Below are 27,617 nucleotides of genomic sequence, written 5' to 3' on the forward strand. Positions count from 1 at the left end.
CTTTTCTTTTTTTCTTTTTCTTTTTTATTCTTACTTGTTGTTTAGTTGTTGCTTATTGCTTGTTTGGGTGTTTTAATTTTTTTTCTTTTCTCTTTCTTCTTTTAAGTTGATACTGATAGCTCCTAGATGGACTCCTCCCAGTTTTCCTCTTTTTTCTTCTTCTTCCCAACAGAACCACAGAACTTGAATCATCTTGTTCTGCCTCATAAATTAAGAGTGGAAGAAAAAGTGAATGGTACCAGGAGCAAACAGTGGCATGAACATTGAGTGGAAATAAAAAATGATCAGACCTCAATACCCAACCCAAAGTTACTATCAATAGAATCAAGAGACCCAAACCACAGCACGTTAGACACAAAAGGGAGCTGTTACACTAGCAGTCCAGGGAGCGAAGTGTGGAGGCTTGGGATGCATGCTGGGAACAGGGGCAGAGGAAGGACAACACTGATGGTGGGAATGGCCCTAATTCACTGTCACTATGTACCTTAAATATAACTGTGAAAGAATTGTAATTCACATTGATGACATTTATTTAAAATCCAATAAATTTTTAAAAGATTTGATAATTTAATCAATTGGTAGTGGTGAGTGATGTGATCAACCATGCCTAAGTAATAAAACTTTTATAAAAATTCAAGAGGAGGATCAAATACATCTTTTGCAGTGGGGGGGGGGAGGATTTCACACCCAGCCATGTTTAAGGGTTACTCTTGGCTCTGCCTTCAGCAATCACTCCTGGCAAGCTCAGAGCATCATATGGGATGGTGGGTATCAAACCAAGTCAGCTACATGCAAGGAAAACATTTTACCCACTGTACTATTGCTTTGGTCCCATATTACAGAATCTTTGAAGAGACTGGAGCACTTAAACAGAGCAAAGAAAATCTGTTCTTTCTCTTTACCTTGCCTATGCATCTCTTCCAACTGTTTCTTTTTTTAAAAAAATTAATTGCTTTATTTATGATTACAAAATTGTTCATTGTTGGGTTTAAGGCATACAATGTACACCATACTTTACCAGTGCACCCTTCTCATCACCAATTCCCTCCCATCCCACATCCCACCCCCACTCCCAACTACCTCTGCTTTGCTTTAGGGCAGGCAATTTGCTTCTCTCTCCCTCTTCTCTGTTTCTCACTTTTTCTCTCTTTCCTTTTTTTTTTAATTTTTAATTTTAATTATGAGACCAAAGATGCAAAGAAAGAGGACAGGGTAAAGTTACAGTGGAAGGACAATCACCCATAACATAATTCTCAGAAGAATTCCCCTTGCTGATATCTTTCTCTTTCCTTTTTTGAAGCTGTGGTTTTCACTATTGATGGAGGAGTGCCTTGCCTATTATTTTCTCCACTTTTCTGAATTATAACCTCTGCAATAAATTAGTTATCTAGAGAGAAAATGTGTTTCCTGAAGTCTACCCGCTACTCTAGCAAGTTACCTAAACCTAAAATTTAATTATAAACATAATTTATAGCTGATTGATCAGAAATAACATGGGCTTGTGACTGACACCTAAAGTCTAAAATGAGGGTTATGGGAACCTCTAATGCATACTTCAGTCAAAAACGCGGTAACAGATACCTGAGGAGGTGTTAATTTGTGTAAAATATACCATTCATTCACTTAACGTTTACCGATAACCTAGTTGATTCCATAATTGAAGACAGAATGAATAAGCATACAAAAATCACTTTGAAAATAGCACATGCTTAAGGATAAATGATATGTTTAAAAACATACATCTTCGGGCCGGAGAGATAGCATGGAGGTAAGGCGTTTGCCTTTCATGCAGGAGGTCATCGGTTCGAATCCCGGCGCTCCATATGGTCCCCCGTGCCTGCCAGGAGCAATTTCTGAGCCTGGAGCCAGGAATAACCCCTGAGCACTGCCGGGTGTGACCCAAAAACCCCACAAAAAAAAAAAAAAAAAAAAAAAAAAAAAAAAACATACATCTTCAACTATTTTATAGAGAACAAAAATGTATTTGTGTGTTACATGTAAATATATATTTATATTTGCAATACTATATTAATAATTATAAGCTACCTTTCCTAGTTATCTACTATTTTCAACCTTTTGAAGATTTAAGTAACATTTATTGGTTAGGCAAACACAGAATAAATAGCACTACTATAGTAGCCCTTGAGATAAAAAAAGTGATTTTTCTTTCAAGATGAAACATATTTTACTAATGTTCTTTTCTCCTCTAAATCCCATTTCCTTGAGGGCAAATTATAAATAAATAAAAGGAGAAGAGAGCTCTATAAGTAAAATAATAAACCCCAAAGAGTACAACAAATGGAAAAGTCTGACTATAAATAAAGCAGAATTTTAGACAAATACTGAAATAGAAAAAAAATCTGAAGTATATTTTTACAGAAAACAAATTAAAATGGAGGAAACTAGATTCCAGACTGAGGAAAGTCTACAGAAGGATATCAGTCAAGGAGTTCTATTGAAGACTCCAAACTCTAGTTGATGGAAGGAGGAATGACTTCATTTAAACACAGTAAAAGACCTCACCATTTCTCCGTCCATAAAGGTTAACAAATATGCAAATTAGTAACATGAAAGATATTAAAATATGGGTATAGGAGATGGTTCAATAGGTAAAGATACCTACCTTGAAAGCATGAGATTGCATTCTATTCCCAAAAGTTTAATTGTGTTCCCACATGAACTGATTATGATCCAACAGTTTTTCTGTTTGATACCCAGAACTACAACAGGCTATATCATCTCTGGCATGCAGGGTCAGTTATCAAAATCACCTTACAAGACCAGCATTACCCTAAAGTCAAAACTAGATAAGAACCCTGCAAGAAAATTAGTGACTAATGAATATAGTTTCAAAAATTATCAACAAATAGTAAATCAAATTAAACAGCATATTGAAGGTTAGATGCCATAATAAAGTGGAATTTATCTTTGAATTGCAAGTATGGTTCAACATATGCACATCGATAAATGTGATACATTCTTTAATAGAATGAAAGAAAATACCATATGGGTTGCCTCAAAAGTCAGCATCCTCTCACAATGTAAATTATCATGATACTGAAATCCTAGCAAGAGCACTTAGTAAAGTAAAAGAAGTAAAACATACCAAAGTAGGAAAGGAATACATAAATCTGTCTGCTTGTTGATGACCATATTTTACATGCATAAAATTCTAAAGATGTTACAAAAATGGTAAAATTAATAAATGGATGCCGTAAACTTGCAGAATAAGAATCAGCATATAAAACATTTGTATACTTCACAGTGGGGAAAAACATATTTCATATGGAAAAAAACAGGTGGTTCTTTCGGTAATATACTCACTCTCTAGTTCTTTGTGCATGCTCTTGTTTGCCTCACCTAAAAACAATAAGTCACTCTTTCTACTATTCCAGCATTCTGATTCCTGCATATGTAATATTTTATTATCTTTAAAAAAATTAAATAGGGGCCTGGAGATATAGCACAGCGGCGTTTGCCTTGCAAGCAGCCGATCCAGGACCAAAGGTGGTTGGTTCGAATCCCGGTGTCCCATGTGGTCCACCGTGCCTGCCAGGAGCTATTTCTGAGCAGACAGCCAGGAGTAACCCCTGAGCAATGCTGGGTGTGGCCCAAAAAAACAAACAAAAAATTTAAATAAAAAAGAGAATATGCACTGCTATACAGGTGCCTGTTGTTGCAGGGGAGAAAACTGGTAGAGTATGGGCCAACCATGTATATGATCACAAAAGTTGAAGGAAGGTCTTAGAAATAAAAATGGACTCGGTAATTGATGAGGATGTGGCTATAAACTTCACTCTGAAATAGTGGTCATTATTGGATTCTTCCAGAAAAAAAAATCTAAAGCTATGTGATATAGGAAGCCTTGTAGAATAAGGCCAAAGTAGAAAAATAATAGAACTATATTGACATTGGAATTCAGTGCATAAAATTAAGGGGCTACATCTAAGGAGTCATGCAAGAGAGTCCGTGAAAGTAAAAAAGATTAGTCAGCTTGAAGAAATACTGCTCTCATTCCAAATCTCAGACGGAATGAGAAATCTACTGCAGTAAAACTACATAAGTGCTGTGTCTGTGGAAAAGACTTCATGCATCATTCACCCCTGAGTAGTTCACATTAGATGTTACAGTATATTCAGACCACTTGAATTTCAAAAATATGATAAAAACCATGGACGTGGAAGGAATGTGGGAAAGCCTTCAGCCTCCCATTCTAATTCAAATGCATGAAAATACCACACTGCAGGAAAATCATACCAATGGAAACTTGGTTTGTGGGTAAGTCTACAGACAGACTGAAAAACTTTTCAAGAATATCTAAGATAAACAAGCAAAACCCTATCAATACAAAAAGATAAAAAAAATGTTCTGTCTTTGCTTTTCCTCTAATCATGAAAAAACACAATGCAATATCAAGAACACATGATCACTCACACTGAAACTGCACCTTATCAGATTTCACAGATGCTTATGTAGCATAACAAACACCATCAATGTGAAAAATGTAGTAAAATCAATTGTCACTGAGACTCCAAATCCATGAAAATATTCCACTTGAAAGAAGTTCTTTAAAATGTAATAAAAGCACAAAAATGATCAGTTGACCTGTTTCTGTTCTGCTTAGTCACAGAGAGACCTGTTTCTGTTTTGCTAAAAGTCACATAGAGAGAAATGCAATGTAACAGTATGAATGTAATAGTGTGGTAAATTCTGTAGCAATAAGCATTCTTTAAAAACCAGTGGTTGTGCCCCCCAGGAGAGCAATTCTTGACTGCAAGTAATATGGAAAAGCCTACAGCTATAAGAGAAACATATCTGAAATGACAAACCTCAGAGTGAAACCATGATGATAAGAAATGAGTAAAAACCTAGTTACTCCAGTGTTTTACAAATTCATAGATGGAATCACATAATAAACAAATGTATGAATATGGGTGAAAATTCACTGTTTCTTTAGTTCTTTGAAGACAAACACATTAGACAGTGGCCTTAGCATTGTGATGAAGGTGGGAAAGCCTTTATTTCACCCATTCACTTCAAATACATGTAAAAAAACTAGCTAGGCAAGAAATTTAATTAGTGTGGGACATAACTAGTGTGGGAAAACTTTAGATTGTCACAGACATATCCAAATGCACAAAATGAAGGCATGCTAGAGAGAAACCTTGTGTGTGAGTGTAGAATATATGAGGAAGTCTTCAATGCCATATAATTTAAAAAAAGGAAAAGAAAATTATACTGAAAAGAGCCAGATTTATGTTAAGAATTGGGAACCCCCCCCAAAAAAAAGAATTGGGAAAACCTTCAGTTGTATCTATTTACAAAATTTTAGGAGTAGAATACACTGTAGAAAGATGATAAATCTGGCATCCCAGTCACATACAGGGGATCGAAGCTCTCAGTGGATGAAACTTGACTATAGTGCCAGAGATAGTACAGTGGACAAAGGAATTTGCTTTGCACATGGCTGACCCTGTATTGCTCCCCAACAGCATATATGGTCCCCTGGGCACCTCCAGGACTGACCTTAGCACAGAGCCAGGAGTATCCCCCAAACACTGTTAAGTGTGACCAAAAAATCCAAAATCAAACAAACACACAAAAAAACCTGACTGTAAAATCTGTAAAACTTAAATAAGCTCACATTTTAAAAAATTTATTTGTTTGTTTATTTATTTATTTTGGCTTTTGAACCACACATAGAGTTGCTCAGCAGTTACTCCTGGTTCTGTACTCAGGAATCACAGCTGGCCATCTGGGGGGACCAATATTAAATTTAATCCAGGTAGGCCAAATGCAAGGAAAACACACTATCTGCTGTACTATTGCTCCAGCTTCCTACTTGCCAATCTGCTTCTATGATATGTTCTCTCTCTCTTTCTCTCTCTTTCTCTCTCTCTCTCTCTCTCTCTCTCTCTCTCTCTCTCTCTCTCTCTCTGTTGCACTGTGATTTATAGAACTGTTGCTGATAAGGTTTCATATATAACATTTTAATCACTGTTTTCTTCTGGTTAGATATTTCACTTCACCATAGGGAAAAAAAAACCCTTCTTGACCTAATATCTAAGATCCCTGAAGTGGTATATTTTTTTTTACTGACTACCAGTTCTCATGTTCTATATTCCATTGACCTTGAGTATTTGTTATTTATCATTATGTTTACTTATATTTCACATAATAGAGAAGTCATTCTATGACGGTCTCTCTCCCTCTGACTAACTTCACTTAGCATGATATTCTCCAGGTCCCTTCATGTATCAGCAAATTTCATGACTTTATATTTTCTATGGCCAAGTAATATTCCATTGCATATATGTACCATAATTTCTTTATTCAGTCATTTATTCTTGAACACTCTGTTGTTTCCAGACTTTGGCTATTGTGCTGCAATGAGCAAGAAGACCTGGATTTTATCTCAGACACAGATGTAAATAAAATTTCCATCCAACATACTTTTAGATATCTATCCAAAGAAAATGCAGTCACTATATTTAAAATATTTCAGCACAGAGGCAATAGTTAGCAGTACTATATTGAAGATTTGGAAATTTGCCAAAGCATTAGCACTATAGTATTATACCATAATATGTATGTATGAGATGAAGAATGTGTTTACTAACCTTATTATAGTAAACAGTATTCCATATTTACATATTTACACTATATACCCATTGAAAGTCAGCTGGAAGGTGTCCTCTTTATTGTCATCAATCTAAAATTCAGGATGGCAGAAATTCATATCAAAATGTAATCAATTTCTGTGACAGAGAGCAAGTGTGTGGCAGCATGCACCAGCTTTCATTTTATTAGCAAAATCACGTAGTTATTTCTAACAACAAATATTAGCAGCATAGATGTCTGAAACAAACTAAAATATGGCATTGTTCAGAGCATGTAGTAAATACTTTCAATGTTCACCAAAGTCTGATTTCTATCCCCTCCTAGACTACAGTTATTAGAAGTTTCATTTGTTCTGTTTCCCCCTCTTCATAAAACAAAGGAAAAAATATTATTTGGTGTCTCCTTAAAAATCTACCCTTTTAATCAAATAGTGTCCCCCTAGCAATTGTATTCAAGACTATCACAGAAATTTCTGAGCATAGAGCCAGGAGTAACCCCTGAGTGCTGCAGGGTGTGATCCAAAAAAACAAAAAAGAAACAAAAAAAAAAGGAATTATAACTATTAAGGAAATGCATCTACAGAAACATACAAAAGAAATATAGAAATCCCCTCTAAGTCTTTTGAGAGAGTTGAGGGGTACAGAATCCAGAGCACAGTTTCGTCCTGTCCCATTGTCTTGTGGAGTCTGAGAAAAGGTTTGTAGATGTTGGGGATCAGGTAGTGTCCCTCTAGCTGAGGGTCTCTCAGGAGCTGAATCTCGTAACAAGCAACAGTCTACACTGTGGGGAGGTGGAAGTAAAAAGGCTGCAAGGAGTGGGTCTGCAGAACCGATGTCTGCAGGTTCTGCCTGGAGCAAGACATAGCAGGCTGGGAGGGTGTCCTTTCACTTTGGGAGTCAGTTGGCAGCTTTCTGGGGGTAAGGTGAAGTTTCCAATCTCTGAGGAGTTAAGAACTAAGGGTGAAGAGGGTTAAGTAGAGGGTGATCAAGGATCAGAGTTTAGGGGGTGGGAGAATAGAAAAGGATTTATAAGGTGGTAGACAAGAGGTGGAGAGGAGGGAGGGCTATCATAAAATAGGAACTATATACAATATAGGCAGGGATTATGTATAATACATATTAGATTAGCATAGAGGAGTCCAACACACACACACACACACACACAAACACACACACACACACAGAGACTGCAGATCTATTCATAGGTTACAGTTGAAGGACTGACACTTGTGGAATGAGTCAGATTTCTTTTTTTTTTTTTCTTTTTTTTTTTTTTTTTTGGTTTTTGGGTCACACCCGGCAGTGCTCAGGGGTTTCTCCTGGCTGTCTGCTCAGAAATAGCTCCTGGCAGGCACGGGGGACCATATGGGACATCGGGATTCGAACCAACCACCTTTGGTCCTGGATCGGCTGCTTGCAAGACAAATGCCGCTATGCTATCTCCCCGGGCCCTGAGTCAGATTTCTTAAAAGAAAAAAACTAGGCTGGCAATTGGGGAGGGGAGAGACGTTTGCCAGGATCTAGGCAATTCATCAATTGTGGGAATAAACTTCGCTAGATAAAAGGTTCTGGGTTTAGATTGTGCATGGAGCATTCTTAGAACAATCATAATTTTCCAATCAAGGGTACTTAGCAATATGTTAGTGGACTCTGTATGAGGAGTCTACTCCATGGCATATCAATTACCATGTCTCGACCATTCAGGTTCCTTTATGGAATATTTTTGTAAAATAAAGTCATTCTATAGCAATCGTTCTAAGCACTCATAGATTAAATATATCTTCTTTGTTTAAAAAAAGTTTTTATAAGTAGATTTTAATTGAATTTTATAGAAAATTCTTAAAAGATAAGAATGGTTATTAATATTTGAGGGGAGAGCTGTTTAATGATTCTTTTCAACATTGAAATTTCTGCTATTGTAGAATTGTTATAATGAAACCAGCTAACTTGGGGCCGGGCGGTGGCGCTAGAGGTAAGGGGCCTGCCTTGCCTGCGCTAGCCTTGGACGAACCGCGGTTCCATTCCCCGGTGTTCCATATGGTCCCCCAAGCCAGGAGCAACTTCTGAGCACATAGCCAGGAGTAACCCCTGAGCGTCACCGGGTGTGGCCCCAAAACAAAACAAAACAAAAAACAAAAACAAAAACAAACAAACAAAAAAGAAACCAGCTAACTTGCGATCCTTGGGGTCAGTGTATAAGATTATCACCCGTCATCATCTGTGTCACAGTTAATATACTTAAACGACAAGTAATTTCAAAGCCATTGTAGATATGTATATCTTTTGGGGCTATACCAGTCTCAGAAATAGGAACCTCCAAGTTCAGGACTGTCATATCTCATCCTTAAGTCTCCTTACACTAATCTTAAAGTGTTTTTTGTTTGTTTGTTTGTTTTTTTTTTGTTTTGTTTTTTGTTTTTCGGGCCACACTCATTTGATGCTCAGGCGTTACTCCTGGCTAAGCGCTCAGAAATTGCCCCTGGCTTGGGGGGACCATATGGGACACCGGGGGATCAAACCGTGGTCGCGATCTTTCCTTGGTTAGCGCTCGAAAGGCAGACACCTTACCTCTAGTGCCACCTCGCCGACCCCTTAAAGTGTTTTCTAATACACTCTTTTTCTTCAGAGTAGATTGAGTTTGAATATTTTACTTTTATTCCAGGGCAGAACTGTGCATTTAGTGTTTCACAAATAAATTATGAGCAATGCTAGACATTTCAAATTTCTGAACCTAAATCTAAAATAGAATTTTATACTCTCCAGCAAAACAACTAAACCTAAATATTTTCACATTTGTATTCACCAATGTATAAAAGCATATCTTTTCTTTTTTTTTTTTTTTTTTTTTTTGGTTTTTGGTTTTTGGGCCAAACCCGGTGATGCTCAGGGGTTACTCCTGGCTCAGAAATAGCAATGGGATGCTGGGGATAGAACCGCTGTCAGTCCTAGGTCAGTCGCATGCAAGGCAAACACCCTACTGCTGTTCCGGCCCCAAACCTTTTCTCTTTTAATATCCACTATCAAGTCTCAAGTCTCAATCACTGTTGCATTAAAAACATGCCTATTCTTTAATATCTACTTTTGAGTCTCATTTCACTCCTAAACAAAGCTCAAGAGAAAGCACAGCGGGAGGGCATTTGCTTTGCACGCAGCTGACCCAGAACAGAAGGTGGCTCAAAACCCAGCATCCCATATGGTCCCCCAGGCCAGCCAGGAGCAATTTCTGAGTGTAGAGCCAGGAATAATCCCTGGGCACTGGCGGTGTGGCCCAAAACAAACAAAAAATTTTTCCTTGATCTATTTTGATTTTACTACTTTTGTTTCTCTAATAATATGTAACATTGAAAAAATGATTAAACTAGTTTAATTTTCTAATTACAATTAGTCAGCAATTAATAATTGCTAAATTATTCTTTGCTTAGATGATATTTAACCTGGATTCTAAATTAGGAGAGAAAAAAAGATCTTTGTGGAAGGGAGCAATAAAGTTAAAAGTCTGCAGAGGAATAACTTATTGTATATCATAAAAAATAATAAAGCCAAACCAAAATAAAGGCAAATTTTCTTTGTTTCTTCATTTTTACTCTCTATCTTCTATTCAGCAGAAGATATATCTCTATTATGTCCCAAATATTACCAAAGATCTTCTTGTTGAAAGCTCATTGATTATCCCAATTATTTTATTTTATGAACATCGTCCTCTAAATGCAGGATCTCCTACAAAAGCTTATCAAGACTTTTTTTTAACTACACTCCTTTTATTGATTTTATATAAATATTAAATAAATTAAATAAGCAGATGTTTCCCATATATATGAATCTATAAGAATATTCAACCAAGACAGCTTTCTGTGTCAATTACAATCTCATATGTCAGTTTCTAAAAATGTTAGGTATCTTTCATACACCACCCGTTTACCATAACTAAAGAAGGAAGCTTAACAGTGTTTTATTAACTTTTTATTAACTTTTCTTTCTCCCATATTCTCCATACCACAATTGATATAATTGTCCAGAAAATTGGTCAAATGAACTTATCTCAATTCATCTAATTCCTTCACTCCTGTATTGAATCTATTGACAGGTTATGCTAATTTCTCTTATATGTAGTTTAAAAATATAATCTGAGTCCAATTATTTCTTCTTTATTTTCATTAAGCCATTAAAAAGAATTGTAGAAATCTTATCACTTTGTAATCACTAGTCTATTGTCCTGAATAAGTCCTTGAATTTTCCATGGAAAATTAACAGATAAAACTCATGGTAAGTATGATACCAGAGTTTCTGTATTTTATAGCTTTAATAGGGAATTCTAGTTCCCTACCCAATGGCCAATCCTCTCTTTCATCTACAAAATCATTCATCCTTTCCCCTTGCTGATATGACCAGTGAAAGACATCACTTGTCCTGTTCCCAAGCTGACCTGTTCAGTACATGACCTCACTCATTCTGTCCCATGACACTCTATAGGCCTTATGTCCTTTTATATTCTCCTCTTCTGAAGTCCAGTACTCTGCAGTCTATAATCTGACTCTCAAGGCCAATCATTGTACAGTTTTGTACCTCCTGTTTTCCTATGTTATCAGGCCTCCTAAGTATAAACTGTGTCATTAGACAGCTCTGATACAGCTGAAGGGGGACCAAAGAGGAAGGTACCTGCCTTGTGTAGCCTATCCATTTTGTTATCTATCCCTCATTTTGGTAGTATTTACAACTTGTTTCTCTGTTACCTTCCAGCTCCACTGTAACATATTATTTACCACTCATCTCATTTAATTTACAGAAATTTTAGCATCTATCTACTAATAGATGCCTATATGAGATAGTTGATTTTTCTCCCTTTTGGTTTCAACTTTGTCTATTTTATCTCTCACTTCCATCTTCCAGAGACACTGGAAGATTTTCTCCCCCTCATATATGGTATAACAAGTGTATTCCTTCAGCGATCTTTATGCTATACTTTATCTCCAAAATTCTTTTTTGACTTTCTCCTAATTCCAGGTTGAATGTCATCCATGTAGAGAGCAATTCAGCAATTATTAATTACTGACTAATGTTAATTAGTAATAATTGCTAATTTCTTATGAGACTAAGAAATAACTAATTACTAAATGTTTGTGCAATGAGACAACTAATAATTATCTCCTAATATACCACCTTGTTTTAATTTGAGATAAACCCCTTTCACAATTAGTTTGCTTTCCTCTTTATCTGTACTAAAATGAAAGCTCAATTTTAGTTAAATGTGATGGGGTCTCTATACAGTGACTTTTGTGCGAATTTCTTTTTTTAACATTCTTTTGATATTGGCAAATACAGCATGACTTATTTACAGTATATCCAACTCTGCCCCTATGACAAAAAGAGCAACTTATGTACAAAATATGGTGGGACAAATGGTAACTTTAAACTTAGTGCCTAAAGTATAGGAGTATGTTTTTTAACTTACCAAGCTAGAGGAAAATATGTAATTGTGCCTATTATCTGTAGTGTGACTTATATCATACTAAAGAGTATGAAGGTGGGGAATGAGTAACCCAGATATTACCACTGTTGGAAAATACTTGTTATTTAAGAAGCCCAGAAAATAACACCTATGAAGGTCTCTGGATATTCTAAGCAAATATTTATTGAAAGCGTTATGAAGCAAATATATAACGCATTAACATATAATATATGAAGGCCTTTATGGCAAATTAATATTCAATAAAGTCTAAATATAAATATAAAATATAAATAAGTCTAAATATAAGGTATAAGTTAATATTCTATAACAGCACTAAATATAAAATAGCCAAAAATCAAGTGAGCCTGAGAGACCTATAATTCATTTTGTATATTATGCTAGATAGCTACTAAATAATAAACAAAATCATTTTATTTTTGCACATTAGACTTTTAACTATTGATAATGTTCCAATTCCTGTGCAAATTGCATTCAAAAAGGCCAATCCTTAGTTGCAATTGCATATAACTTCATTATAAATGGAAGCATTTGGCTACAATTTATTATGCATGCTTAAAGCTATAAAAGATATAAGCAACATTGTAGATTTACTTTAATAGAATTTCAATTAGATTTGCACATATTTCAAAAAAACTCCATTGTGTGACTTCCTGGTCTTGGAGTTAAGTCAAAAGTAAAGTCCAGTGATGTCATAAATGAGGTAAGAGAAGCTTCTGAGGATGTCCCTGGAGTCTCAGCATCTGAATAGTTGCTGACGGATTCCGATCTCTGTGGAGTAGCAGTCCCTGACTTGGCTTCAGTAATTTCATCATCAATACTTTGAAAATCCAGCAAGTATTTTTCACTATCCACTTGGTATAAATGTAGACTCATCTTGGAATAGGTGCTTGTCACAGGATTCTTCCTTCAAACCCACAATCAATATTGGTTTACAAACTTCCATTCATAATCTAGTTCAGGGGCCTCAAACTCCCGGCCCACAGGCCATTTGTGGCCCTCCCTCCCGGCCCACAGGCCATTTGTGGCCCTCCGTGCAACATTTTGTGGAGCCCGGCCGGCCTTCAAAAATCGCAGTATTTGCGATTATTCACTTACCGAATAATCGCAATAAAAATCACATTAGTAAGAAAAAAATCGCATTAAACATTTGCATACTCCAGCAGTTTAGTTCAGGGTATGCAAATGTTTAATGCGATTTTTTTCTTACTAATGCAATTTTTTTTTTTTTTTTGGTTTTTGGGCCACACCCGGCAGTGCTCAGGGGTTACTTCTGGCTGTCTGCTCAGAAATAGCTCCTGGCAGGCACGGGGGACCATATGGGACACCGGGATTCGAACCAACCACCTTTGGTCCTGGATCGGCTGTTTGCAAGGCAAACACCGCTGTGCTATCTCTCCAGGCCCACTAATGCAATTTTTATTGCGAATATTCCGTAAGTGAATAATCGTGAATACTTTACGCCTGGCGCAGACGTCATTTCTGCTGCTCCTGCCCACTGTCCCTTGCATTATCCGAGAGAAGTTTATTACAGAATTAGATTTTGTCATACCTTCATCATGACTTCATCAAAGCCTGCAGTGAAGAGAAAGATTGATGACGAGCAGACAATTTCAGGAAAAGTGGGAGATGCAGTATTTCTTTGTTGAGCACAGGGGAATCCCCACATGTCTTATTTGCTCACAGAAAGTTGCAGTGCACAAGGAATACAGCTTGAAACACCATGATTCAACTAAACATGCTGAGGAATGTGCAAAATATCAAGGAAATGAGAGAGCCAACCAAGTTGCCAATCTTAAAGCAAGTCTAATGAGGCAACAAGATTTCCTCAAGAAAGCAACCAAAAAGAACGTTGCATCAGTCGAAGCTAGTTACATGGTTAGTGAGATGATTGCTAAGGCAGGGAAACCATTCACAGAAGGAGAGTTTATTTAAAAAATGCATGTTACAGGCTGCAAGTATTATCTATCTGTAAAAGAAAGGTCAGTTTAGCAAAATCAGCCTTTCTGCCAACACTGTGGCAGAGCACATTTCTGACATGTCAAGTGACATTTATCATCAACTGTGTGAGAAAGCCAAATGTTTTGATGCATACTCAGTTGCTCTTGATGAGGGCACAGATATAACAGACACTGCGCAGGTCACAATTTATGTTCGTGGTGTTTATTGCAATTTTGAATTGACAGAGGAGCTGCTCACAATGATTCCAATGAGATATTTCGGCATCTGTGTGATGCCATTGAGAATGCAGGTTTGCCGTGGAAGAGGTTTGCTGGAATAATAACCGATGGAGCGCCATTGATGACAGGGAGGAAAAATGGACTGGTGGCACTTGTTCAAAAAAAAAAAAATTGAAGAGGAGGGTGTAAAGAAGGCCATTGCTCTTCACTGCATTATCCATCAGCAGGCCCTTTGCAGTAAATGCCTGCCATGTGACAATGTGATGTCTGTTGTTGTGAAATGCATCAACCAAATCAGATCCAGGGGCTTAAAGCACAGGAGATTCCATGCTTTTTTAGAGGAAATAGAGTCAGAATATAGAGGTGTGCCCTATTTCACCAAGGTACGTTGGCTCAGCAGGGGAAATGTCCTGAAAAAATTTTTTGAGTTGAGAGAAGAAGTGAAAGCCTCTATGGAGAAGGATGGGAATGCTGTTTCTGACTTCAGTGATCACAAATGGTTCGTGGACTTAGCTTTTCTTGTTGACATTGCTCATAAACTGAATGTACTAAATAAGATGTTACAAGGCAGGGCAGCTTATCAGTGCTGCCTATGAAAACATGAGAGCATTCTCCATAAAACTTGTGTTATGGAAATCCCAGCTCTCTCAGACAAACCTTTGCCATTTCCCAGCATGCAAGGAACTTATAGATGCAGGCATACGATTCAGTGGTGAGAAATATGTTGATGCTACTTTTAAGCTAGAGAAGGAATTTGATCACAGATTTGCAGACTTCAAAAAGCACATAGCTACTTTCCAAATTTTTGTGGACCCCTTTTCCTTTGATATGCAAGATGCCCCTCCTGTGCTTCAAATGAAGATCATTGACCTGCAATGCAATTCTGATCTCAAAGCCAAGTTCAGGGAGATTAGTGGAAAAGCAGACATGCATGGGCAATTTTTGAGAGAATTGCCCCCCAGCTTCCCTGAGCTTTCCTGAATGTTCAAGTGCACGATGTACCTTTTTGGGAGCACATATTTGTGTGAAAAGTTATTCTCCACATTGAACTTCAGTAAGTCAAAGTACAGGTCTAGACTTAATGATGATCATCTTCAAGCCATACTGAGGGTCTCAACTGCTTCCTCTCTAAAGCCAAATGTGGTTCAGATTTGTGAGAAGAAGCACTGTCAAGTCTCTGGCAGCAAGGAATAGGCAAAAGATGCCATGTTCAGAAGAACTGTTCATGATCTTCACTCAATGTTCTATTCATGTTCAGAAGAAATAATTAAAACTGTTAATAATGATGTTTGAGGACTTTTTTTTTGTGAAATCCCTTATGCGGCCCTGCCTCACCCCGACTTTGCCTCCTACGGCCCCCAGGTAAATTGAGTTTGAGATCCCTGATCTAGTTGTTTTGCTGTACAAACTTCTGCTATGATATCATTTGGTTGACTCTTACTTTTAATTCCCAAATGCCATTTAGCTTTCCTTACTCCGTGGTGTTTGGATTCCTGTGAATTTGATTCATCAAAGGCATGGTGAGACCTTGGTGTTTCAGCAACCAGGCATAGTACTATCCTGGGGTGGGTCGAGTCAAATGGTGATCATCAAGAAAAGAATCAGGTGGACTTGAAGCCAAGTAAAAATCTTCGGTCTTGTTCTTTATTAGTCTCTTGTAATCTAGGATGAAGTGGTAAGCAACGCCCAAAGAGTCTTGATGATTGCTGTTGTAAAGGCAACTATGAACCTCCTTTGCTGATCATTCACATTTTTTATACAAATTTCTTTTATTGCTTCATCATCAATATTTTGGAAGATCCTGTTTAAACCATTTATGTTCCCTGATATATTTTATTGTGACCCTCTTCATGGGATCCACCTGCAGCATATGTTGCAAAAGTCTAATGACAGAGGGTTTTAAATACTGTGGGGTATAAAAGATCCCATCACATAATCTTCTTAAAAAGAGTTGGCATCTGAGTATCAGCAAAGGGAGCCGTTCGACATAATAAAACATAAAGAATGACCCCACTGCTCCATATACCCACCTCTGGACCTACGAATAATCTTCCTGAAATTATTTCTGGTGCAACATAGTGGGGTGTGCCATAACTGGTTCTTAAAAATTCACCATCTGACATCATGTTTGAAAAACCTAAATCAGCTATCTTTGCATTGATGTGTGCATCAAGCAGAACATTTTCAGATTCCAAATCTCTATGAACCATCATATGCCTGCGACAATAATCCACACCAGAAAAGATTTGTTAGAACAGGAATCGTCTTTCTTCCTCATCTAGCCTTCCATTTTTACAGATATAGTGAGTTAGCTCTTTTCCTGAGTCATACTCCATCACCATGAAAAAATCAGATGGTGTCCTGATGACTTGGTACAAATTAATTCTATAAGGATGTCTGAGGTTCTAAATTTCTCTACAGACCTTTCCTACTACTTTCCTACCAAGAGGTTGTGCATCTTCTTTCGATTAATGGAGAGCCTGTCTAGAGTACAGGCGGGGGTCAGGTGGGGAGGAGGGAGACTTGGGACATTGGTGATGGGAATGTTGCACTGGTGATGGGTGATGTTCTTTACATGACTGAAACCCAAACACAATCATGTATGTAACTAAGGTGTTTAAATAAATTAAAAAAAAAAAAAGAATCTTCACAGCGACTTTGTGCCCAGTCAGCTCATGTAATCCAACCTTCACTTTGCCAAACCTGCCGGCCCCAAGCGTCTCCCCATAGGATATAGTGGCTGACCATAACTGTCCATCACTATCCTGCGTCTCTGCCACCGCCATCTTTCTCCAGGACTGAGTCTGACAATGGTGAGGTGGAGGGGGAGGAAGTGGCAAGGGTGGTTGGTGGGTGAGAGGTTGGCCCCTATCATCTTCCTTTCTTCTTCTTTCTTTCTTTTCTTTTTCTTTCTTTTCTTTCTTTCTTTTCTCTTTCTTTCTTTCTTTCTTTCTTTCTTTCTTTCTTTCTTTCTCTTTCTTTCTTTCTTTCTTCTTTCTTCTTCTTTCTTCTTTCTTTCTTTCTTTCTTTCTTTTTTCTTCTTCTTTCTTTCTTTCTTTCTTCTTTCTTTCTTTCTTTCTTTCTTTCTTTCTTTCTTTCTTTCTTTCTTTCTTTCTTCTTTCTCTTCTTTCTTCTTTTCTTTTTCTTTCTTTCTTCTTCTTTTTCTTTCTTTCTCTTTCTTCTTCTTTCTTTCTTCTTTCTTTCTCTCTCTCCTTCTTCCTTCTTTCTTTTTCTTTCTTTTCTTTCTTCTTCTTTCTTTTATTTCTTTCTTTCTTTCTTTTCTTTTTCTTTCTTTCTTTCTTCCTTTCTTTCTTTCTTTCTCTTTCTTTCTTTCTTTTTTTCTTTCTCTCTTTCTTTCTTTCTTTCTTTCTCTCTCTCTTCCTTCCTTCCTTCCTTCCTCTCTCTCTTCCTTCCTTCCTTCCTTTTTTCTTCCTTCCTTCCTTCCTTCCTTCCTTCCTTCCTTCCTTCCTTCCTTCCTTCCTTCCTTCCTTTCTTCCTTTCTTTCTTTCTTTCTTTCTTTCTTTCTTTCTTTCTCTTTCTTTTTCTTCTTTCTTTCTTTTTTCTTTCTTTCTTTCTTTCTTTCTTTCTTTCTTTCTTTCTTTCTTTCTTTCTTTCTTTCTTTCTTTTCTTTTCTTTTTCTTTCTTTCTTTCTTTCTTTCTTTCTTTCTTTCTTTCTTTCTTTCTTTTTTTTCGGCCACACCAGTTTGATGCTCAGGGGTTACTCCTGGCTAAGCACTCCGAAATTGCCCCTGGCTTGGGGGGACCATACGGGACGCTGGGTGATCAAACCACGGTCCTTCCTTGGGTAGTGCTTGCAAGGCAGACACCTTACCTCTAGTGCCACCTCACCAGCCCCTCTTTCTTTCTTTTATGCAGTTAGAAATAAAAGACCCTAAAGCCCTAGAAACTGGTAAAACTACAAGATGAAAAGATCCTGAGTCCCTGAGTCACCATCTGGAAAAGAGCTTCTTGTATAACAAAATGATCAGGGGCATATATCTGCACTATGAATAGTGATGAATAAAAAATTCTATGTATATTTTTTTGTATTTGGGGCCATGTCTAGCTGTGTTCGAGATTACTCATGTCTCTGTATGCAGAAATCACCACTAGAAGTACTCAGGAGACCCAATGGTGTGCCTGGAATAAAACTTGAGGTAGCAGTATGCAAGACAAACACCTTAATCCTTATATACTCTCTCTAGCCAGAGAAACTATATTTTTGTATTTTAAGCCTTTTAAATATGGGGCTAATTACTATAGTGTAGGTGTACCTATCTGAGAACCTGGATTTAGGTGTAGATACCTGAGACCCACCCATTTCTGGGAGGGGTCTTGGGAACTGAATATTAGGTGTGACCTTACCTGCTAGACCCCGCCCATTCCTGGGAGGGGTCTTAGAATAGGTAGATAAACCCTGGAGCCAGGGGATTAGGGGCTGTCTCTGCCCTGCTGCGCTCGCGGGCTTTAGGTTCTTTGCCTCTTTTGGTCTCTGACCAGGATGGAGGTCAAAGGAAGATGGCTGAAAGAAGTTGAGATGCAGGGCCAAGAATAACTAGTGCTTGAAAGGTTATGAGTAGGCCACACACATGTGGTGAATAGGGCATGAATAAAGCTGATGGTTCCTGATGCCTGCCTGTGAGTGAGTGATTTCGCCTTTCACCTGGGCCTGGGACCCGCCGGCTGGATGGGGTTGCGGAGCCTCGTGGCCTGGGATGGCAGAGAGAAATCCATCGCCATCCACCGCCATCCAGCCCCATCGTTAATTATTTGATTCTACACTATAGCATTAGAAAAGGTGGAGAGTATTGTTAAATAACAAAGTTTAATTGAACTTGAATCTCAAAGCATTATAATAAGTACAGATTGGGGGAATTAAAGGGATTTCTTTCTCTGTGGGTTCAATTATATTATCTTTTTTCAGTGAAAAATAATTTTATATTTACACAATCATATTTTAAATTCTGTTTCAAAGTTTTTGACCATTCATTCACCCAGTAGATATTTTCTATCCATCTATATGTGTGACCCTGTAATCTAGGTATGCACTGAAGAACACTTAAGCCTAATTAAAAGGTAAAAGAAAAAATTTTGATCATATCAATTTTATCATGTGAATTCAAGACTGTACTTTAGCAAATGCTATGGTAGGAAGAATAGCATATAGATTTCCAAGAGGCAGAGAAATTTGTCTTGTGTGAAACTCATGCATAAAATGGAGGATGTTGTATGGATTAAAAGTTAAGCATTTAAGGAAAACATTCAATAGATTCCAATTTTCATCTTATCCTGAAAAATCCTGACAAAGCTAGATCCTATCAGTACCCTTCAGAATTTGTTTCAAGTTCTTATGAATTGTAAAAGCCTGGGTAGAAAGCAGCCCTGAAGCTTTTTTGACCATACTAGATCCAGGCTCAGATCCATAAAGTTCCTAACAGTCCTTAGTAGAAAAAAGAAGTATTTGGTGAGTACCTATAAGAAATAGTCCATGGCTTCTAATAGGAAAGAATATTCTGAAATTTTTGGGTTTACTACAGTGTTATGCGTAGCATGTGCACACTTCTTGGGGATACCATCCATGTTCACCACAGTATGAAGGGCACTTTTGGTGTTCTGAAGTGCGGCAGCCTGACTTGCAGATATGGCATGTGGTTTTTTTTTCTTATTTTTCTCATCTCCCCTCTTCTCTTTCTTTTTCTCAAGGTCCTCACTGGAAATCAGAAAGGAAAGCTGGAGCTGGAGCAGTGGTGCAGGTGGTAAGGCATCTGCCTTGCCCGCATATCCTAGGACAGATCTCAGTTCAAGCCACCAGAGCCCCATATGGTCCCCCAAGCCTCAGCATTTCTGAACACATAGCCAGGAGTAACCTCTGAGAATCACTGGGTGTGGCCCAAAAGCCAAAAAAAAAAAAAAAAAACCAGAAAGGAAGGCAACCAGGGGCATAAACTCAGGAGTCATCAGCCCCTTGGAACAGAGATCCTCCCTGAAAAAGAATGAACAAAAGAGGAGGAAAGTTGCCAAAGAGACAATACAGCAGGTAAGAATCTTGCCTTGTACTTGCCCTACCAGAGATTTGATCCCTTGCATCACATATAGTTCCCAGAACACCATCAGTAGGGATTTCTGAATACAGAGCTAGGAGTGGCCCAAAAAAAGAAGAGGAAAAGAGAATTAGTTGTTGGTGTTTGTTAATAGCTTTTCAAATGGATATTGAAAACTTACATAGCAAATAAGTGAAAATTTTCTTGGAAACTTTGAACATAAGCAAAAAAAGAGGTTGAGGAGGAGCAAATACTTAAATATAGAACAAGGTCACCTTTATTGTATCCAGACCTCTGGTAGCTCTGCATAGCAGTACCAACTGAGCAAAACCATGTACCATTAAAAATCATTTTAAGATTTCCTCCTTTACAACCTACTTATTGAACTAGTTTATCAACTTTTCTTCTTTAAAATTCACATAATTTATATTCCCAAGAGAAGTAAATAGTCAGAGTCTATGGTAAAAGAAGCATAGTACTGAAGACAGGATTCCTAATAGGCAGTTTAATGTGAATACTAGACATTGGGGAAATTGATTATTTTCAGTGGACCTCTATACTAAATTATCTCTAAAATGGTTATTCTGAAATTCAGTGTGGAGTTTTTTTTTAGTCATGTAAAAATGTCTGGAAAATAGGCATTTATTCAATATAATCCTTTGTATATAAGGCTATAATTTTACTGACTCTCTTTTCCCTGCGCTTATTGTTTAGTGTTCCATTGGGCAAGTTTTATAAAGTATTATAATATAATTAAATGCCATAACCTGGGGCACTCAAGGAAGATAAAGGCAAAGATCATGGGTCAGGAATATAACTCAAATGGGTAGAAAAAAATGCTTAGCATCTGCAAGGTCCTGAGCTAACTCGTAGCCCCTCAAGGCCTCCAAAAACCAGTAGATATAGCCCTGGTCCTCCAGCACAACTGGGCCCAATTTTTGCATCATGGGAACTGTTAGCCCACACTGCTGGCCAAATATCATCAGAGCTGACCCTTTCACTCCAAGCACTGACTGATTTTTTTAAATTAAGGGGCATATTTATTCCATTATTATGATATTATTATGATATGTTATATATTTATTTATATAATTTATATAATGTATATAAATATATAATTATATATTATTATATGTTATTTCATTAGTCTACTATTAAGTGGGCCCTTCTTCTGTGTACAACTCTCAGTGAGATCCTGGGATTCAGAAAAACATGATATTCTTCTCTTAAGAGCATTCACAATCCACTAATGGAATTACACAGGAGCAATTTCATAAGATGAGAGGAACTTTAGATAGTGTGACGAGGTTTAAAGAGGTTTTTTTTTAAAGAGGTCACCATTGCAGGTGAGTTCAGATTGCATCATTGCTCTGGGGAACAAAATCCACACAACTTTCTTGATAAGAGAAAAAGTGTTCTCTGATAGCTCATGGTGACGCACGCGCACACACACAGACACATATTCTATCTTCAGATTTGGAAAGGTCAAAATCCTCATGACAGAAGATTTCAGTCCTCTCCAAAAGGACCAATCAGAATTCAAATACAAAGATGCCACTGATGACTTGAAAAAAAAGCTATTAAGCCACCTTGGGCTGCAGTGATTTCCTGGGAAATGAACCTCATCCTCTGAGACCATGAGGGTAAATAAGGCTTAATTTCAAAAAGCAATCCCAATTTGCAATTTAAACATTTACTCTCTGCTGCCTCCCCAATTCTTCTCAGCCACTCTTTCTTAGAAGAAAAAAGGCCTAGCTGCTCCATTTCTGAGATTCACTGGGTCGAGTGGACTTAATGAGAAGTTAAGGTTTTCATTTGTTTTAGTTTTGTGCCACACCCAGTAGTGTTCAGGGCTTACTTCTGACTCTGTACTCAGGAATCATTCCTATTGGGCTCCGTGGACCATATAAGATGCCTGGGATCAAACCCTTGTCAACTGCATTCAAAACAAACAATCTACCTACTATACTATTGCTTCAATCTCAGTGGGAAACTTTGATGAATTCTGATGTTGAAAATTAGCAGAAAGGCTACTGTGCAGCTTCTCCTAGCTAGAAATGAGGCAGGGCTATCAGCAATAGATGAGGAGAACCAGTACCTGAACTTCCTTTCTCCTCAGGTCAATCTGAGTCCATAAAACTTTGAACTAATTGAGGGGAATGTGGAAGTGTGTGTTACCCTGAAGAGCAAAATCCCCCAGAGAAACAGAATATTTCAGCTTGCAAGACCCTACAGTTTCTCTCAGTTGTCTCAAGAGAAAAATCAATGCCAAGAGTTATGTTCATTAATGTGTTAGTTTAGAGTTATGGTCATCTTTGTGCAGACCTAGCTCTCAGGATGAGCTTTGACCTCAGTAATCAGAATTAGGAATCCAATGTGTCACACAATGTTGAGAGGAACCCCAAGGTTAGCAGAAATGGAAGAAAAGAAAGAAGCCCATACCTGGGCTCAGAAACTGCCTGAACCTTTGGAAGCATCTATGCCTTTGAAATACCAACAGAGAAAACCTGGGATTCTTTGGGGTTCATCTAAAGGCTAAGAGATCCTGGAGGGACTAAGTCTGTGCTATGAGGCCCGCACTCTACTCCAGGCTTGGCTTTCTGAGTGGTTCTGACCTGCCTGGTCTAATTGGCTTGCAAATAGGCTCTTCTACATTTTCTAGGCACTCAAATATCATGTAGTTTTATTTAGTCTTATAAATTAGAACATTGTTTAAGCATTCTGCTCTGGGAATTAACCGTGCATTTGAAAATAGACATTTTAAAAAACACAGGTTTAGGTTCAAAACTAAATTAGTACAGATATTCCATAGCCCCCTTTCCCTGAGTAGTCTCCTCCACTATCCAATATCCTGGTGGAATAAAATTTGGGCAGAGAAAATTTTGCAGAAGTTGTTGTTTTTATTTGTCCCACCACCACCCCCAGTTAGCCATATAGATGAAAGGAAGAAAGAAGACATTTTGCAAGTGAAATATGCAGCAGCCTGACCCACCTACCGCTCAGCCCCTTGTTGAGGCCATCCTAAGTCTGACTAGAGTTACTACAAGACCCTGCTGGTGTCTTCAAGTATCTTAGGGTAAATGGCTATTTCTTGACTTGCATTTCTTCATACCTTAAATGTTTTCTGCCTCACCTAAAATATAAAAACGCTAATACATTTTATTTCCCTTTTCTCATTCAGTTACGAGATTGTTATTTTCCCTATCCATCACCAATGTTTGATCACTCCTACTACTTCAAATATGACTTTTTTTTCTATTGAGAGAAAGCTGCCAGCCAAAAATACAAACTTTGTATTAGGGCCAAAGAGAAGCAGTTACTCAGAATATTGTTAACAATTTCCTCTAAGCAGCCCTAAATTAGAAACTCTGAGGAATCAAGTTCAATACAGGAATGATATTCTAGTCCTAATATTACTTTGATTCTCTACATTGTAACCCAGAGTCTGACATCTATGCTGGATTTCGCTCCTGACAGAGTCCTGAAGCTGCTCTTCTGGGCTATGACCTTAATTGACAGCGTTTGCTTCCTCTCTTCCCAGCTGTGAGTTTAAAAGGAACTGTCCTTTCACAAAGTGTTTCTCAGCAATCAAAAGCCAATCCCAAAGTGAGAGAGGATCCCACTAACTCCAGGGCGTGTGAAGTCACTGATTGACACAAAGCGTCAGTCGGCCAGAGATTGTGAGGGGAGTCGGAATGAGTACACTGATATCAGTAGCACCACAGCTGAGGAGAGTCAGAGGCCACTCCAAACGGTTGTTTCCTCAACAACAGAGTGACAAAGAGTTGCTCTCTTCATCAGCTTTGCCACAGTTTGTAAGCCCAGACCTGTCAGCAAGAGGTAGGGTGATACAGGACATATAGCAGGGTACAGAAGCACAAGAGAGGCTCGTGCTCCTGAGGCTAACATCTCTCTACATCTTTACTTCTTCCAGGTTATCACACTGGTATGACTGAATTAGCCAAGTCTGAAAGACACCCATGAAGGAGAGCTATGAGGACTGGCAGGCGCTTTCTCACTCAAACATCATGAGGAGTGTTATGTCCCAGGTTGGCAAGGATTGAAAGCACTCAGCAAGGCAAAGCACTCAGGAATTCTTTACTTGCCATACAGCAACTGTACCTCATGAAAGGGAAGGCAAAGTGCAGCTCCAAACACAGTTCTTCCAGCCCTTTAAAATGTGGATTATCCTTCTTTAGAAGATGGATCTATTTAGTAGGAAATTCTAGTATATAAGTTTCTCTTGAGTTCCAAGTTCAGGTTAGAACCAGGTTATGGGATTGTTTAGCTTGTTATTTTTACACCCAAATACACAAGTAGTATCATGTGGCATTGTTCCTTTTTGCATAGGTACATTAAAATGGGGGAAATTTTATGTGTAGAAACAAGTTCTTATCTAATAGGGATACACATAAATTTTATATTGCAGTGGAGTCTTACATTCTGAACATTTGTCATAGTGACTTGGTTTAGGCTTCAGAAGATCGAACATTAGTCATTCAACCCTGAACCTTGGATCCCATCTTTGGAACTGGCATGGTTTTCTGTAACAGCATCATGAATCAGTCTTCTCCCAGGGAAGGCCTAATGCTGCCCTGGCACTGATTTGATCCAGAGTGGGTTCATAGGATACCCTGACGACTTGGTAACAGCAACAACTTGCTTTCAGGGCAGGGTTCCCTGCATTGCCACCGAACAGTGAGATGAAACCAGGAGACATTCTGTGTCACCCTGACTTCAACAAAGAATCTGTACAAAAACCAGGAGCTCTAACTACAGAAACCTGATTGTGACAGCCATGACTGAGAAGAACTTTTACTAGGACCACAAAGAAAGATTTTGGGGTTAGACAGCTTAGTATGACCAGAGCCTGTAGTTGGTCTTATGGCAGGATGCCATAAGAATCTCCCTGTTTTTAGGCCAAAGATTTTTCCTTTCTATTTCCCCCATTTTTTTTGCTGTGCCTATGCAAAAACAACACAACAAAAACAAAAATACAACTGTCATACATATTTTTTATATCTTTATTTAAACACCTTGATTACAAACATGATTGTGGTTGAGTTTCAGTCATGCAAAGAACATCCTCTTTCAGCAGTGCAACATTTCCATCACCAATGTCCCAAATCTCCCTTCTCCTCACCCCAACCTTGCCTGTACTCTAGGCAGGCTTTCTACTTCCCTCATTCATTCACATTGTTATGATAGTTCTTGATGTAATTATTTCTCTAACTGCATTCATTACTATTTGTGGTGAGCTTCATGTAATGAGCTGGAACTTCCAGCTCTCCTCTCTTTTGTCTCTGAAAAGTATCACAAGAATGTCTTTTATTTTTCTTAAAACCCATAGATGAGTGAGACTATACTGCATCTATCTCTCTCCCTCTGACTTATTTCTTTTTTGTAATTAAGTATCTTTATTTAAACACCTTGATTACAAACATGATTGTGGTTGGGTTTCAGTCATGTAAAGAATAACCCCCTTCACCAGTGCAGGATTCCCACCACCAATTTCCCAGATCTACCTACTCCCCACCCCATCTCCATCTGTACTCTAGACAGGCTTTTTACTTCCCTCATTCATTCACATTGTTATGATAGTTCTCAAAGTAGTTATTACTCTAACTTCACTCATCACTCTTTGTGGTGAGCTTCATGTAGTGAGCTGGAACTTCCAGCCCTCCTCTCTTTTGTCTCTGAGAATTATTGCAAGAATGTCTTTTATTTTTCTTAAAACCTATAGATAAGTGAGACTATTTTGTGTCTATCTCTCCCTCTGACTTATTTCACTCAGCATAATTGATTACATGTACATCCATGTATAGGAAAATTTCATGACTTCATCTCTCCTGACGGCTGCATAGTACTCCATTGTGTATATGTACCCCAGTTTTTTTAGCCATTCATCTGTTGAAGGGCATCTTGGTTGTTTCCAGAGTCTGGCTATTGTAAATAGTGCTGCAATGAATATAAGACACACTCTTTTTTCTCTATTTTCTTTTTCTTTTCTTTTTTTATCTTTTAAATAGGGGCTCCTGCCTTTTTCTTTTTTTTTTTTTTTTTTTTTTTATTCATAATTTTTTTTTATTTAAACACCTTGATTACATACATGATTGGGTTTGGGTTTCAGTCATAAAAGGAACACCACCCATCACCAGTGCAACATTCCCATCACCCAAGTCCCAAATCTCCCTCCTCCCCACCCAACCCCCGCCTGTACCCTAAACAGGCTCTACATTTCCCTCATACATTCTCAATATTAGGACAGTTCAAAATGTAGTTATTTCTCTAACTAAACTCATCACTCTTTGTGGTGAGCTTCCTGAGGTGAGCTGGAACTTCCAGCTCTTTTCTCTTTTGTGTCTGAAAATTATTATTACCAGGGTGTCTTTCATTTTTCTTAAAACCCATAGATGAGTGAGACCATTCTGCGTTTTTCTCTCTCTCTCTCTCTGACTTATTTCACTCAGCATAATAGATTCCATGTACATCCATGTATAGGAAAATTTCATGACTTCATCTCTCCTGACAGCTGCATAATATTCCATTGTGTATATGTACCACAGTTTTTTTAGCCATTCGTCTGTTGAAGGGCATCTTGGTTGTTTCCAGAGTCTTGCTATGGTAAATAGAGCTGCAATGAATATAGGTGTAAGGAAGGGGTTTTTGTATTGCATTTTTGTGTTCCTAGGGTATATTCCTAGGAGTGGTATAGCTGGATCGTATGGGAGCTCGATTTCCAGTTTTTGGAGGAATCTCCATATCGCTTTCCATAAAGGTTGAACTAGACAGCATTCCCACCAGCAGTGGATAAGAGTTCCTTTCTCTCCACATCCCCGCCAACACTGTTTATTCTCATTCTTTGTGATGTGTGCCATTCTCTGGGGTGTGAGGTGGTATCTCATCGTTGTTTTGATTTGCATCTCCCTGATGATTAGTGATGTGGAACATTTTTTCATGTGTCTTTTGGCCATGCGTATTTCTTCTTTGTCAAAGTGTCTGTTCATTTCTTCTCCCCATTTTTTGATGGGGTTAGATGTTTTTTTCTTGTAAAGTTCTGTCAGTGCCTTGTATATTTTGGAGATTAGCCCCTTATCTGATGGGTATTGGGTGAATAGTTTCTCCCACTCAGTGGGTGGCTCTTGTATCCTGGGCACTATTTCCTTTGAGGTGCAGAAGCTTCTCAGCTTAATATATTCCCATCTGTTAATCTCTGCTTTCACTTGCTTGGAGAGTGCAGTTTCCTCCTTGAAGATGCCTGTAATGTCCTGTAGTGTTTTGCCTATGTGCTGTTCTATATATCTTATGGTTT

The 27,617-nt window shown here is 38.0% G+C and overlaps 1 pseudogene; it reads right to left on the reverse strand.

Annotated features, from left to right (window-relative positions):
- Positions 1-12,674: 12,674 nt before the first annotated feature.
- LOC126030762 (5'-AMP-activated protein kinase catalytic subunit alpha-1-like) lies at positions 12,675-16,984 on the reverse strand (annotated as a pseudogene).
- Between the last annotated feature and the right edge of the window lie 10,633 nt (positions 16,985-27,617).

This window comes from Suncus etruscus, chromosome 15 (genome assembly GCF_024139225.1).
Source record: "Suncus etruscus isolate mSunEtr1 chromosome 15, mSunEtr1.pri.cur, whole genome shotgun sequence".
Classification (NCBI taxonomy): Eukaryota; Metazoa; Chordata; class Mammalia; order Eulipotyphla; family Soricidae; genus Suncus; species Suncus etruscus.